The sequence below is a fragment of the Solanum dulcamara genome, chromosome 8 (genome assembly GCF_947179165.1).
Source record: "Solanum dulcamara chromosome 8, daSolDulc1.2, whole genome shotgun sequence".
Lineage (NCBI taxonomy): Eukaryota > Viridiplantae > Streptophyta > Magnoliopsida > Solanales > Solanaceae > Solanum > Solanum dulcamara.
In genome coordinates, this window is record NC_077244.1 from 25868016 (window position 1) to 25883889 (window position 15874).

General features: G+C 40.0%; 1 pseudogene; it reads left to right on the forward strand.

Annotated features, from left to right (window-relative positions):
- Window positions 1-5525: 5525 nt before the first annotated feature.
- On the forward strand, window positions 5526-5643 carry LOC129901830 (5S ribosomal RNA; annotated as a pseudogene).
- Window positions 5644-15874: the final 10231 nt, after the last annotated feature.

Sequence of the window (15874 nt, forward strand, 5' to 3'; positions counted from 1 at the left end):
GTGTAACAATTGAGGCCGTAAAGGCTTGGCCAAGACCCACAAGACTGACTCAAAAAGCGGCTAAATTCCAATGGACTGATGCCTGTGAACGAAGCTTCCAACTGTTAAAAGAAAAATTGACTACGGCTCTTGTCCTTACTCTTGCAGAAGGACCAAGCGGCTTTGTTATTTATTGTGATACTTATGATATTGGATTAGGGTGCGTTTTGATGCAGCATGGTAGGGTTATAGCTTACGCCTCCTGACAGCTCAGGAAGCACGAAAAGAACTACCTAACGCATAATCTAGAATTAGCAGCGGTGATTCATGCCTTGAAAATATGGAGACACTACTTGTATGGCGTACATGTTGACATTTATACGGACCACAAAAGCCTCCAGTATATCTTCAAATAGAAAGAATTGAACTTACGACAGAGAAGATGGCTGGAATTATTGAAGGACTATGATGTCGAAATCCTATACCACCCTGGGAAAGCGAATGTGGTGGCAGATGCACTCATCCATAAGTCAATAGGTAGCTTGGCATAGGTACAACCAGAACGAAAGAAGATAATCCATGAGATCTGCTAGCTCACTAGCCTTGGAGTTCGCCTAGCTAATTAAGGTAATAACGGGGTTTCTATTCGAGGAATTGTTGAATCCTCGATCATGGAGGAAGTAAAACGATGTTAATACCAGGACCCTATCCTAGCACAGTATAGGGATGAAACTATTCAAAAGGAAAAGACTTCATTTGAAATCACAGCTGGAGAGATATTATGATATCAAGGTAGAGTCTGTGTACCGGAAGTTGCAAAGATGCAGCGACAAGTATTAGGAGAGGCACATCATACCCGTTATTCTGTTCATCCGGGACCAACCAAGATGTATCACGAACTCAAATGTTTATATTGGTGGGATGGTATGAAAAGTGATATAGCAGAGTTCGTAGCCCAATGTCCGAATTGCCAGCAAGTTAAAGTTGAACATCAGAAACCGGGTGGGCTACTATAGGAGATGGAGATTCCAACCTGGAAATGGGAAGCGATTAATATGGATTTCATTACTGTCTTACCTCGTACTCCTCGGAAGCAGGATTCTATATGGGTTATTGTGGATAGGCTGAAAAAATCAGCCCATTTCCTCTTAGTCAGGACCACATATTCAGCCGGGGACTATGCGAAGATGTACGTTGTTACACCCCGTACTTTGGTACCTTAGAATGCTTCTTAAGCTTCTCAAGTTTCTGGAAAGGCTCTTAAGTTTCTTAAAAGCCGTTATGTGTGTTGGATAGTTTATAATGCTATCAAATAACTCCAAGGAAAGGAGAACGAAATGCTTCATAATAAGGAAGATTGGAAATAAGGTTATAAAAATTCGAAAGGAGTTGGAGGCCGAGAAATGAGTCGTAGGACTCGATTGACTCGCGTAAACTACCAACTTGGAGGTATTACATACTAAGCTACTTGAGTATACGTCGAGCTTAAGTAGCAAGGAATACATAGTCTCTTGAAGTAAGATGAGATTACGAGCACACGAAAGATAAATAAGGAAACGATGCACCTACTCAAAGCAAGCAGGTGATGCACCTATTTAGGGTCAAGTAGGTGATGTAGCAGCTTGGGTGGACCCCACTGCCACATGGCAGCATATAATTGGCCGAATAAGTTGAGGTGGCACCCTAGGAGGCTGCCACGTGTCACCCCTAGGGGGCTTCCACGTGGAAGCTTCTAAAGAGATATATATACATGTGTAATATGACTTATACTTCAGTTCTTTATCCAAACTTCAGCCAAGAGCAAGGAGAGAAACATAGAGAGAAAAGAGAGGCAGCCACGGGTTGCTCCAATTTAAGGTAAGCCCTCTGATTTCGTTCCGTGAATTAATTATTTAAGGTATCCCACAGATACAAGATGGGGTTTAATAGCATAAAATTACTGTTTGGGGCAGCAAAGAAGGGACACGAACAGTCCGCAATTTTCAGCATGATAAGGAGTTTCTGAAGTTAATTTTCAGCAAGTTTGGGAAGCCGTTTGTTAAGGTACGGCTTGGTGCTCTTCTCCCACTTTTTGGTAAGGTTTGTAAATGATATGAAGGTGTTAATAATGTAAAATCATGGCTTGTGGAAGCACCAAACATATAACAAGCAGTCCGCACAATATCAGCAAGTTTGAAGAAGTTCCGAGGTGCGATTTGGTGAATTTTGACCAATTTCGGGTGAGGTAATGTCTTCCCTTCTAATTTGAAGTTTATGGTGTTGTTATAAGGTATATTAAGAACCTTTTAGGCTGCTGTAAGTTTAATAAAATCGTGTAAATGCTCAACGATAGACACAATCAAAATTGAAGTCGTCGTAGTCAAATTGTAGTCGAAATAAGGCATTGTGTGTGTTGAGGCTGATGCTGGTTGTGTGGTGTGTGATGCATGGACTAAATGTGTAGTAAAATGTGAGGGGTATATGCTGGTTGTACACACATGACACCCCCGCTTTGTATGGTAAAAGGTTTTGCAAAACGGAAACCAGAAACCCTATTTTGGTATCGTGGTTTCGAGCGAGTCATTTGCCGGTTGTGTTGTATTATGTTGGTGTGAACTGCTTATACATGTGCTGAAGGTTGTTGTTATTGGTTGGCTGTATTCATTAGGAGTGTGATTAGAAATTCGGATAGGACATATTATAGGGGTGATGCTGCGTGATTTTCGTTAACTCGTTAACTAGTTAAGGAACTAGTCGAGAAGACGAGCGAGGAAATGGATTATGCGAACACTCATGTATAACTTAAGGTGATGAATAGTTTAGGGTTGTTGATACTTTCATTACTTCCATGTTAAATAGGTTTGGAGGACGACGACGTGAGCGTGACAAAGAGTAACCCATAAGAAGGTATGTAAAGCTATTCCTTCTTTTGGCATGTTTTGGTATAAGTATGTAAAGCCTATCTGTTCTTTCTTTTGGGCATGTCTTAAATCTAAGTGACAAGTGATATGTGTATGAAGCTTGGAGTATATCTATTCATGAGCTCTGAACATGATTCATGATTCATAATTCGTGTTCACTGTTGAATGTTAAGACTCTTAAAGTAGTTAAGCTTCCATTCCTCAAGTTTTCTATATGCTGAGAGCTAGTGTATGTAAAGTTATTCTTCCTCTCTGATGGCATGACTGAGATGTAAGTATTGTGTATATGAAGTTTGAAGTTATTCCACTCTTAAAACTCTGAGGGTGAGTTAAGACTCTTGTTCATTTCCTACTGATTAGAACTCTTGTAACAAGTTGAGTTATTACTTTTTCAAAGTCTTCCATGTGATAGGAAATGGTACATGTAGAGCTTGTCTTTTCCTACTTCTAGAAAGACTGGACGATAGGTACTATAGAACATGGATTTGGAGATAGCTCCATTTATAGATTCTGGACGTAACTCATAACTTGTACCCACTTCTGAATGATAAGGGCCTTAAAGTAGTTGAACTACAACCCTTGAGCCTCCTATAGGTTGAATAGTATTGGGATGTGTAAGCTCCTATACCTATGGGCTCTTGAACATGCTTTATGATGGTATCTAAGGGATGTTTGATATGTTATAGAGTTTTGTGTGCACGTATATGCATTATATGGATCGGGCCGAACGTACCTCGGCATATTTTGGTATGTAAGGATTGGGTCGTACGTTCCACGATGGATTATGCATTATACGGATCGGTCCATCGTACCTCGGCATTATTATGCATTATACGGATCAGGCCGTCGTTCCTCGGCATTGTTATACGATATACGGATCGGGCCGTTGTTCCTCAGCATTATTATATGATACATGGATCAGGCCGTCGTTCCTCGACATGTACTTTCTATATACAGGGATTGGGTTGTACGTCCCACGACGTTAACGGCGTATATACACCTATCATTATAGATGATGTGTTTGTAACACCGAGTCCCCGAGCGGGCCAGATACGGTATGTGATAGTGGTATACATGACTTTATTTTGTAAGGTGCAGGTACAGTACCCTATTAAATGTTATACTTGGTTTCCTACATCCTTGGTTCAGTTGTTATCTCAGTTATGTTATGCTTATATATTCATTATATATATCGTACTGACCCCCCTTTCTTCCCGGGGCTGCGTTTCATGCCCACAGGTATAGATGTTCATTTCGGAGATTCGCCAATATAGTATTTCCGCTCAGCTATGTTGGAAGTGCTCCACTGTTTCGGGCCTAGCTTTTGGGTACTGGTCCTGCGATGTATATATTTGTTTATGCAGGGGTAAGGCGGGGGCCCTGTCCCGCCATATGATGTCATTCCTATTCTTAGAGGTCTGTAGACATATGTATGTGGGCTGTTTAGGAGTTTATTTCGGTTATGCCTATGCGATATTTTGTAAAAGCTGTTATGTTGTGGCAGCCTTATCGGCTAGCTTTCCCTTTCATGGCATGATGTAAATGAAAGAGGCCACATGTGTATGAATATTTTATCACCCACTGGGTTCATATGTTTGGTTCCTATATCTAGGAGACTATACGAATATGAAAAAGTTTTAACCCATTGAGGTTTTTGTGAGAAGTATTACGTTATACATAGTCCAATTTGACTGTAGTCGACAGTTATGTAATTGGGGGTCCAGGTCGGACCCCAGTCGCGGCCCACGGGGTTGGGTCGTGACAAAAGTGGTATTAGAGCAGTTTGTCCTTGGAGTGTTTACGGACCGTGTCTAGTAGAGTCTTGTTTATCGGTGTGTTGTGCACCACATCTATAAACAAGAGGCTACAGGACATTTAGGATGTTACCTTTCTTTTATATCCACGATCGTGCGATAGAGCCGTGTCATAGGGAATAAAATTCCTTATACTAACTTGTGATTTCAGCAGAAGGACAACATCAATATAAGAAGGTTACTGACGATATTGGAAGTTACACAGCACGCAGGTAAGCAAGGCACGAATGATAGGTGCCAGGTAAGGTATTGAATTACGGTTGACATGTAAAGTTGAAAATTGAAAGGAAAAGTAGACGGAAAGTCTAAACAGGTGCAGTTTGAGTGGACATACGGGGTAAGTCCCTTTCCATACTGTTAATTGTGGGTGCCCTGTGTGGCTGCGATATGATACGATACGAATATATATATGTATGCCCTATGAGGCATTATTGGCATTTTCTGCGTGCAGGTGTTGAGATAGTAAGAAATACAGAGGAAACTCTGCCCAAATTTTTCCTTGAAATAAAAGGAAAATGATTTAGGAAAGACTGATAGTTCTTGATAGAACAATATATTCAGGATAAGACTAACTAAGAAGGTAAGTAACCCACAGTAAGAATCGTGAAAAAGGTTAAGAAGTGTTATACTAAAGGGTAGAATGTGAACAGGATATGATGTGATTATAATGAGGATAGTTATGAAAATAAGTAAAGCCTTGTGAGGAAGTGGCTAAAGATAGGATGTGGTCTGTGTAATAAGAATATAAGGGTAACTTGGGCGATGCAGCTTGGCCTACTTGATCAGCTGCTGGGTTATCATCTTCTTCGATAGATATGCGCCCCACTGGGGAGGGTGCGATCATATCAGCACTAACGTACCGGATTCCATCAGAACTCCGAAGTTAAGCGTGCTTGGGCAAGAGTAATATTGGGATGGGTGACCCCTTGGGAAGCATTGTATGGCTGTGATATGAGATGATATGCATGTATATATACACATTATCCGTGCATGGCATTGTTGATATAAAGAATTATTGTGGATACGTAACTCCACCGTGAAAAATGATAAGACCCTTTGAGATAGGGGATGTAGCTTTGCAAAACAACTAGCGCATTGTGAATTCATTAAAGGGGGCAAGTGATACCCACTGGGATAAGGCTAGGACTATGAAAAATCTTGGGACACCAAGCGTGGGAAGATAAGTACTGCCTATTTGAGAATTGGAAACGACTATAAGCCCTAGCTAGTAGTTGATCAAAATAAATGGAAAGTGGCTTCAAATAAATTGCTACGTGACTCGAGTACCCATAATTAGACTGGATTAGCACTTCATGATTGTGTTAAGTTGTCGTACCTAGGCAACCAAATGTATGGAAGATATAAAGGAAGGCATAGATATGGTGCAGTATACCGAATGAGTTGGAAAAGAATCATACGTATTGGAAAATTGGAAACAAGGGCGTAAGGTAGAACACAACAGATAGTGACATGGGTACACCCTAAAGGGGGGAAGTGGCTTCAAGTGAGATCCCATACTGGTACAAGTTAATAAGATCTAAAGGTCAGCAATAAACGGATAGAAGCCATGATATCGGAGACAGTGCGGAGAATTAATAGTAAGGACTTGAATGGTATGACATTAAAGAATAGGTGCATACAAAGGGGATGAATACAACAAGAGAATTACAATGAGAACTTAACATACTGTAAGAAATAGACAGGCTATACTCGACTGAAGGTAAGATGTTGGTAACAAAGTTACTGACTACTAATATTGTGGTGTACAAGCAGCAAAACAAGGAAAGGATGAGAGATCTCTCTTATACTGGAATATGAGGAAACTCAAGGGTAAGTAGAGGAAGGAAGTAAGAAACGATACAGGTTTACGTACAGACTAGTATGGTGATGCTAAAGCATCTTTTGGGCTATTTTAAGCTCCTACACATGTTCGTGTAAAGGGTGCAATATGATGTGTGGTAAAGAAACTGGAAAGAAGTAATGGAAAAGAAATATCACCTGTTCCCTATGTCTACAGGTAATCTACCTTCTTAAAAAGAAATATGAGTTGATACAAGGCCTATGAAGGGCAGCCAGTACAGAAAAATCCTGAAGCACTCGTAAGACCTTATGAGGCTAGTTAACATTCGGGGATGAATGTTCTAAAGGGGGGAAGGATGTTACACCCCGTACTTTGGTACCTTCGAATACTTCTTAAGCTTCTCAAGTTTCTGGGAAGGCTCTTAAGTTTCTTAAAATTCGTTATGTGAGTTGGATAGTTTATAATGCTATCAAATAACTCCAAGGAAAGGAGAACGAAATGCTTCATAATAAAGAAGATTGGAAATAAGGTTATTAAAATTTGAAAGGAGTTGGAGGCCGAGAAATGAGTTGTAGGACTCGATTGACTCGCATAAACTACCAACTTGGAGGTATTACATACTAAGCTACTTGAGTATACGTCGAGCTTAAGTAGCAAGGAATACATAGGCTTTTGAAGTAAGATAAGATTACGAGCTCACGAAAGAGAAATAAGGAAACGACGCACCTACTCGAAGCAAGAAGGTGATGCACCTACTTGGACAAGCAGGTGATGCACCTACTTAGGGTCAAGTAGGTGATGTAGCAGCTTGGGGTGGACCCCACTGCCACATGGCAGCATGTGATTGGCCAAATAAGTTGAGGTGGCACCCTAGGAGGCTGCCACATGTCACCCCTAGGGGGCTTCCACTCAAGATGACCTGGGAAGCCGAAGAGGACATGAGACACAGGTATCCATACCTGTTTCCAATATCTATAGGTAACCCCGATTCTTGAGAACTTGTATGTTAGTTATATGGATGGAAATGTATGTGATATAATAAAACAAAGGAACCTCTCTATAATATGTATAAAGTCTTAAGGGATGTTGCATTTAACATTCGGAGACGAATGTTCTAAAGGGGGAGAGGATGTTACACCCCACATTCTTGAATACGGAAGGTTCCTTAAGTTACTTAGAAGCTATCATGTGAGCCACCTAAGTTACGACCCTATTGAACAACTCTAAAAAGGGAGAATGTGACACCCTATAGTAGGGAAGGTTGGAAATAGGGTCAAGAGAAGTCGGAAGGAGTTGGAGGCCAAATGATGAGTTGTAGGACTCGATTTACCAACGTACGCCCTTAATTTAGAAGTTTTACATTCCTAAGCTATTTGAGTGCATACCAAGCTTGCGTAGCATAGATGACATAGGCTCTCAAAATAAGATGAGATTACGAAACCACGAGAAAGAGAAAAAAAAGATGTGTGGCAGCCAATGAGGAAGTGACATGTGGCAGCACCTCAAGCAAGCAGGTGACCCACCTGCTTGGGGGAGGTGGGCCCAACTGCCACGTGGCAGCCTCTCCTTCAACGCATGGATGCAGTGGCCCAATAGGGGCTGGACACATGTCACCTCTAGGAGATGACACGTTTCACTCCCTAGGACCACATATATATGTGTATTTACAACATACACTTCAGATTGTTCCTCAAAAATTCAGCCAAAACAAGAAAATACAAACCCTAAAGTAGAAAGAAAAACGTGACGGCTTAGGAGAAAAAATAAGGTAAGTCCTGATTTCGTTCCATAAATTAATTACCTAGTATATACCATGATGATATGGAAGCATTAGTAGTATAAAATTAGAGTTTTGTGCAGAAAAAATCGGTCAGCAAGCTGCCACGGCATTACATCGCGCTAAAAAAGGTTTCGAGGCATAATTTCGATGAGTTCTAGCCAATTCTGGGAAAAGGTAAGATCTTCCCCTCTAATTTAAATTTTATGATGTTATTATAGGGTGTATTAAACACCTTGTGGGCTGCTGGAAGTTGGGTAAAAGTCGTGGAAGGGGTGTTTGACTGCTGGTCGTGTGGAGATGTACTGTGATGCTGGAATATGAGTTAATAAGGGCGTGGGAGCTTTTGTTTGTAGCCACATGACCCTCTGCTTTGCACAATTAAAGAATTCACGAAAGGAAGGATAAAAACCCTAGTTTTGGTATCGTAGTTTCGAATGAGTTGTTTGGGGTTTATATTGTGTAATGTTGCTATAATATACATATATATGAGCTGATAGTTATGTTTTTAGTTGGATGTAGGTGTTAAGGACATGATTGGAAATTCGGATAGGGCACATTATAGGGGAGGTGTTGTCTGATTTCTGTTAACGCCTTAACTAGTTAAGAAACTAGTCGAGAAAGCGAGCGAAGGGATGAATGCTATGAATACTCGTGGGTAGTCTAAGTTGCTGAAAAGTATAAGGTTGTTAATACTTGCATTACTTCCATGTTAAATAGTTTTTGAGGACAAAGATGTGAACACAATTAAGGGGAGTCCATAAGAGGTATGTGAAGCCTATCCCTTCTCTTCTTTTGGCATGTCGTAGTGATATAATCTCTAAAGTTATTCCATCCCAGAATGTCTTTTATTCAGTTCTAAATGTTGAGCTTTTATGATAGCTAAGTTACTTGCCTTGAATCGTTTATATACTAAGGAATTAATGAATATACAGACTCCTAGTCAGAGGACTATATGAAGGCAAATACTCTGGAGTTCTTAAGTGAATAGTAATACTTTAGTATACGTCTAGGGACCTCGAGATGCTAATTAATGTAGCCCCTAATGGCATTTAGAGGGCAGCTAGAATGACTATACTATTACTTGAATCCTCAGACGATAGTTTAGTCCTCTTACATAGTTGAGTCTCTGATGTCAATTTAAATTGCATATAGTTACTCACGACTCTACTCGTGTATACTATAACCCTTCTTTTACCGAGTCCCAGGCCAGGTATGTTATCGTGCACAATTCACTACATCACTCACCGAGCCCCTAATTAGAGGGCCGGGTATGTATGTATATATATGATGATGGGTTGGAATAAGGTGGTGATGGCACTGGGGCCATGATGATTTTACAGATGTGATTCACCATACCCTGGAAAGGGCCGGCTATATGATATAATTTGAACAGGCATACTTCTGTGCTTCACCGAGTACATGTACGTGTTTCTGATTTGATAATTTGTTCCCCTGCCCCTCTATTTCGAATATACCTCAAGTTATATTATGGTACACATTACATACTCAGTACATCTGTCATACTGACCCCCTTTCTTTGCGGGGGGGGGGGGGGGGGGACTGTGTTTCATGCCCGCAAGTACAGGTGCACAAGTTGGGGATGTGCCAGCATAGGAGTCCCACTCAGTAGTCCAAGAGTGCTCCATTGTGCTGGAGACTAATTTTGGGTACTAAACTCTTATGTGCATATTAGTTTTGTTCACGGGTACGGCGGGGGCCCTGTCCCACCTTATGTTACTATTTCTTACTCTTAGAGGTCTGTGGATACGGATGTGGGTTGTACGTATGTAAGTTATGTGTGTATATAAGTGTATATAAGCTGTATGTGCACTGTATATGAACTGTATATGAGTGGTATATGAGTCGCATATGCGTGAATGTACAGTTGTGCTGATATGACTTATGATTTAGGGCATTCCCTGTGTCGTGGGGGCCTTGTCGGCTCGCGTATATGTGTATCACGGAACAAATCCACAGGTTACAATAGCCTTGTCGGCTTGTATGTTTTCTTACCTGTTGGTGTATTTTGAGTGTGATCAGGAGACAGACTTGGTATAGTTGGTCGGGTATATAGCTGTGTCTAGTTGAGGCACCCGTCACGGCCTACGGGGTTGGGTCGTGACACTCTAAGCTTGCGGATCTCCAAAATAAACATTTGTACCTACGGGCATGAAACGCAGCCCGTAAAGGAAAGGGGGGTCAATACGATATACGAAGTATATAAAGCACAAAACATCATAACTGAGACAACAGCTGAAATAGGGATGAGGGGGCAAGTATAACATCTAGTCATCTACCATACCTGCATTTTATAAAATAAAGGCATACATTCTATCATCACGTACTGTATCCATCCCGTTCAGGGACTCGGTGTAACAAATGCATCATTTTTTCATCGTAAGAACATACATACCATTAGCGTTGTAGAACGTACAGCCCAATATATGTATATACAAAGTACACGCCGAGGAACGATGGCCCAATCCACATATCTTATAATAATACTGAGGAATGACGACCCGATCTGTATATCATATAATAATGTCGAGGAATGACGGCCCAATCCATATATCATGTAACAATGCTGAGGTACGATGGCCAAATCCGTAAACAGCATAACATGTCGTGGAACGTATGGCCTGATCCGTACAAAAAGCAAAATATGTCGAGGTACGTTCGACCCGATCCATATATATATCATAATGCATATACGTGCACATAAAACTATGTAACATATCAAACATCCCTTATATATCACCATAAAGCATGTTCAAGAGCCCCTAGGTATATGAGCTTACACATCCCAACACTATCCAACATGTAGGAGGCTCAAGGGTCGTAGTTCAACTACTTCAAGGCCCTTATCATTCAAAAGTGGGTACAAGTCATGAGTTACATGCAAAATCTATATATGGATCTATCTCCAAATCTATGTTCTATAGTACCCATAGTCCAGTCTTTCTAGAAGTAGGAAAAGACAAGCTTTACATGTACCACGTTCTATCACCTGGAAGACTTGAAAAGTAATGAGTCAACTTGTTATAGGAGTTCTAATAAGTTGGAAGTGAATGAGAGCCTTAACTCACACTCAGAGTTTTAAGAGTGGAATAACTCCCAATTTCCTATACATAATACTTACATCTAAGTCATGCCAAAAGAGAAGAAAGGGTAGCTTTACATACTCATCCCTTTCTAACATATGGAAGGCTTGAGAAGCCCTAGTTCGATTACTGTAAGAGTGATTCCATCAAGGAGTACATAAGAACTGTGAATTACACTTGGTATTTATGAGTAGCTTTACTCTCAAGTTCATATCATTCACTATTTAACCTGAAGACATGCCAAAAGAAGGAAATGTTAGCTTTACATACACTACTTTTCAGCACATAGAAGACTTGAGGGATGGGAGCTTAACTACTTTAAGACTCTTAACATTCAGAAGTGAGAACGAATGATGAATCATGAATCCTGTTCAGAGTTCATGAATAGAATTACCCTAGGCTTCATACACATCATTTGTCACTTAAATCTAAGACATGCCAAAAAAAAACAGAGACAGGCTTTACATACCTCTTACGGGTTACTCTTTATCCCGTTCGCCTCGCCATTCCTTGAACCTAGGTAACATGAAAGTAATGCATGTATCAAAAACCCTTAGCTTTCCAGCATCTTAGGTTACATATGAGTATTCATAGAACTCAACCCCTCGCTCGCCTTTTTGACTAGTTCCTTAACTAGTTAAGGAGTTAACGGAAATTGGGCAGCACCTCCCCTATAATATGCCCTATCCGAATTTCCAATTACACTCCTAATAACTACAGCCAACCAACAACAACAACCTGCAGTATATGTATAAATAGTTCACACCAACATAATACAACACAAACTGCAAATGACTCGCTCGAAACCATGATACCAAAATAGGTTTCTAGTTTCCATTTTGCAAAACCTTTAACTATATGATACGGAGGGTTGGGTGGCTTCAACTAGAAGATCCCACTCCCCTTTTCGGAGTGTGGAGTACTATTCTACTATAACAAGATATGTATCATTGAATTGAAGGCCGAATAGAAAGCATTCTCCCTAGTTAAGAGTGCTTATGCCCTGCCATACTTTTAGGCCCTGCAACATAACACCACACTTGTGCAGCAGTACCCTACACACACAACACCTTATCTCGACTATAATTTAACTATAGCGACTTCAAATTAGGTTATTTCAAACGTCAAGCATCTCTATGACATTTTTAAATTTACATCAACTTACACAACATATAACATACTTCATAACAACACCATAAACCCCAATTTGAAGTAAAAGGTCTCACCTTACCCGAAATTGGCCAAAGCTTGCAATAACTTGCCTCGGAAATTCCTTAATTGTGGATGAAATGTTGTGGCTCTTTGATATCCATTTTGTTCTGCTCCAAACCATAACTTTACATTATTAACACCTTCGTATAAACTTAAAACCCTTACCAAAACGTGGGATAAGATAACCAAGCCATACCTTAACAAACGGCTTCCCAAACTTGCTAAAAATTAACTTCGGAAACTCCTTTATATGCTGAAAGTTGTAGATTATTCATGTCCCTTATTTGCTGCCCCAAATAATAATTTTACTTTATTAAAACCCATCATGTAGACATGGGATGCCTTAAATAATTTGTCACGACCCAACCCCACAGGCCATGACTAGGGTCTGACCCGGACCCGCCATATACATATTTATCAATTGTGGTCACATTTAACTGTAAATAAAACAATATCATATAACAGAGCCCTACTGGGCGATAACATTTTAATAAACCTATAGCCCTTTTCCGTTTGTATCACATCATGATAGGGCATGCAAGCCAATAAGGCTGCCACAATATATTAACATATATCATATATCATGTAGACCCAGCTGGATCAAACTGACATACACAACCCACATATACTACGATATATGTATTGAGTATATAAAGCACAAAACATCATAACTGAGACAACAACTGAAATAGGGATGCAGGGGGCAAGTATAACATTTAACCATCTATCATACCTATTTTTTATAAAATAAAGAAATACATGCTATCATCACGTGCTATATCCGGCCCATTCGGGGACTCGGTGTAACAAATGCATCATTTTATTATCATAAGAACATATATACAATTACCGTTATGGAACGTATAACCCGATCCATGTATATACAAAGTACACGCCGACGAACGATGGCTCGATCCACATATCTTATAATAATGCCGAGAAACGATGGCCCAATCCGTATATTGTATAATAATGCCGAGGAATGATGGCCCGATACTTATATCGTGTAACAATGCTGGGGTACGATGGCCCAATCTATAAATAGCACAACATGCCATGGAACGTACGACCCTATCCTTACATAGCAAAATATGCCGAGGTACGTTCGGCCTGATCCATATATATCATAATGCATATATGTACACGTAAAACTCTATAACATATCAAACATCCCTTAGATATCACCATAAATCATGTTCAAGAGCCCCTAGGTATAGGAGCTTACACATCCCAACACTATTCAACTTGTAGGAGGCTCAAGGGTCGTAGTTCAACTACTTCAAGGCCCTTATCATTCAAAAGTGGGTACAAGTCATGAGTTACATCTAGAATCTATAAATAGAGCTATCTCTAAATCCATATTCTATAGTACCTATAGTCTAGTCTTTCTAGAAGTAGGAAAAGACAAGCTTTACATGTACCACTTTCTATCACCTGGAAGACTTGAAAAGTAATGACTCAACTTGTTACAGGAGTTCTAATTAGTATGAAGTGAACGAGAAACTTAACTCACACTCAGAGTTTTAAGAGTGGAATAAATTCCCTATTTCCTATACCTAATACTTACATCTAAGTCATGCCAAAAGAGAATAAAGGGTAGCTTCACATACTCATCCTTTTCTAACGTATGGAAGCCTTGAGAAGCCCTAGTTTGATTACTGTAACAATGCTTCCATCAAGGAGTACATAAGAACTATGAATTACACTTGGTATTTATGAGTAGCTTTACCCTCAAGTTTATATCATTCACTATTTAACTTGAAGACATGCCAAAAGAAGGAAACGTTAGCTTTACATACACTACTTTTTAGCACATAGAAGACTTGAGGGATGAGAACTTAACAAGTTTAAGAGTCTTAACATTTAGAAGTGAGAATGAATTACGAATCATGAATCTTGTTCAGAGCTCATGAATAGAATTACCCCCGGCTTCATATACATATCATTTGTCACTTAAATCTAAGACATGCCCAAAAGAAAAAAGAGACTGGCTTTACATACCTCTTATGGGTTACTCTTTATTCCGTTCGCCTCGTCGTTCCTTGAAGCTAGGTAACATGAAAGTAATGCAAGTATCAACAACCCAAGCTTTCCAGTATCTTAGGTTACATATGAGTATTCATAGAACTCAACCCCTCGCTCGCCTTTTTGACTAGATCCTTAACTAGTTAAGGAGTTAACGGAAATCGGGCAGCACCTCCTCTATAATATGCCCTATCTGAATTTCCAATTACATTCCTAATAACTACAGCCAACCAACAATAACAACCTGCAGTACATGTATAAGCAGTTCACACCAATATAATACAATACAAACTGCAAATGACTCGCTCGAAATCACGATACCAAAATAGGGTTTTTAGTTTCTATTTTGCAAAACCTTTAACTATATGAAACAGAGGGTCGGGTAGCATCAACCAGCAGATCCCACACCCTTTTTAGAATATTTTCATGACCCAACTGCGTAGGACACGACTGGGGTCCGACCTGGACCCCCGTATACATAATTATCAAATATAAGAACTATACACAAGAACTCCAGTGGATAATAACATTTTCATGTACATGTAGCCTCTTTCATTCATATCATATCATGAAAGGGCACGCAAGCCGATAAGGCTGCAATATTATAAAAACATTTACAACTGAACAAACTCACAACAACCCACATACACATATCTATAGACCTCTAGGAGTATTAACTATATCATATGGCGGGACAGGATACCGTCGTACCCTTAACTAATATGTACAAATGTACAACAAAATGCTAGTACCAAAATAGGGCTCCAAACAAGGAGCACTGTCAACCAACATGGTGGATGTCCTAGGGGAGAGGATCAACAAACCGAGCATCTGTATGTGCAGGCGTAAAACACAGCTCCCCGAAGAAAGAGGGGTCAGTACATAAATGTATCGAGTATATAAAGCATGAACTGTAATAAGTAAAGTCATTACCAGAGCAGAATGTGCAAAAGTGAGCAAAATATCCTGAATATCAAAATGCTTTCCATAACCACAAATAATGTATGCAGAAAAATATATGCCATATCCAGCCCCATTATGGGACTCGGTGAACAAATACAAAATGTGGTCGCTACTTCTTCACTGGCGCCACAGCACATCATAACTCCAGAGTAGGAAATATCTCCGTAACAGATCATATCAAATCACATGGTCATATCAGATCATATCATATCATATATGTAGATGGCACATCATAACTCCACAAAACCCATGACAGGTCGTACCTGCCCCCTCACGTCGGGGCACGGCGAACAATGCAG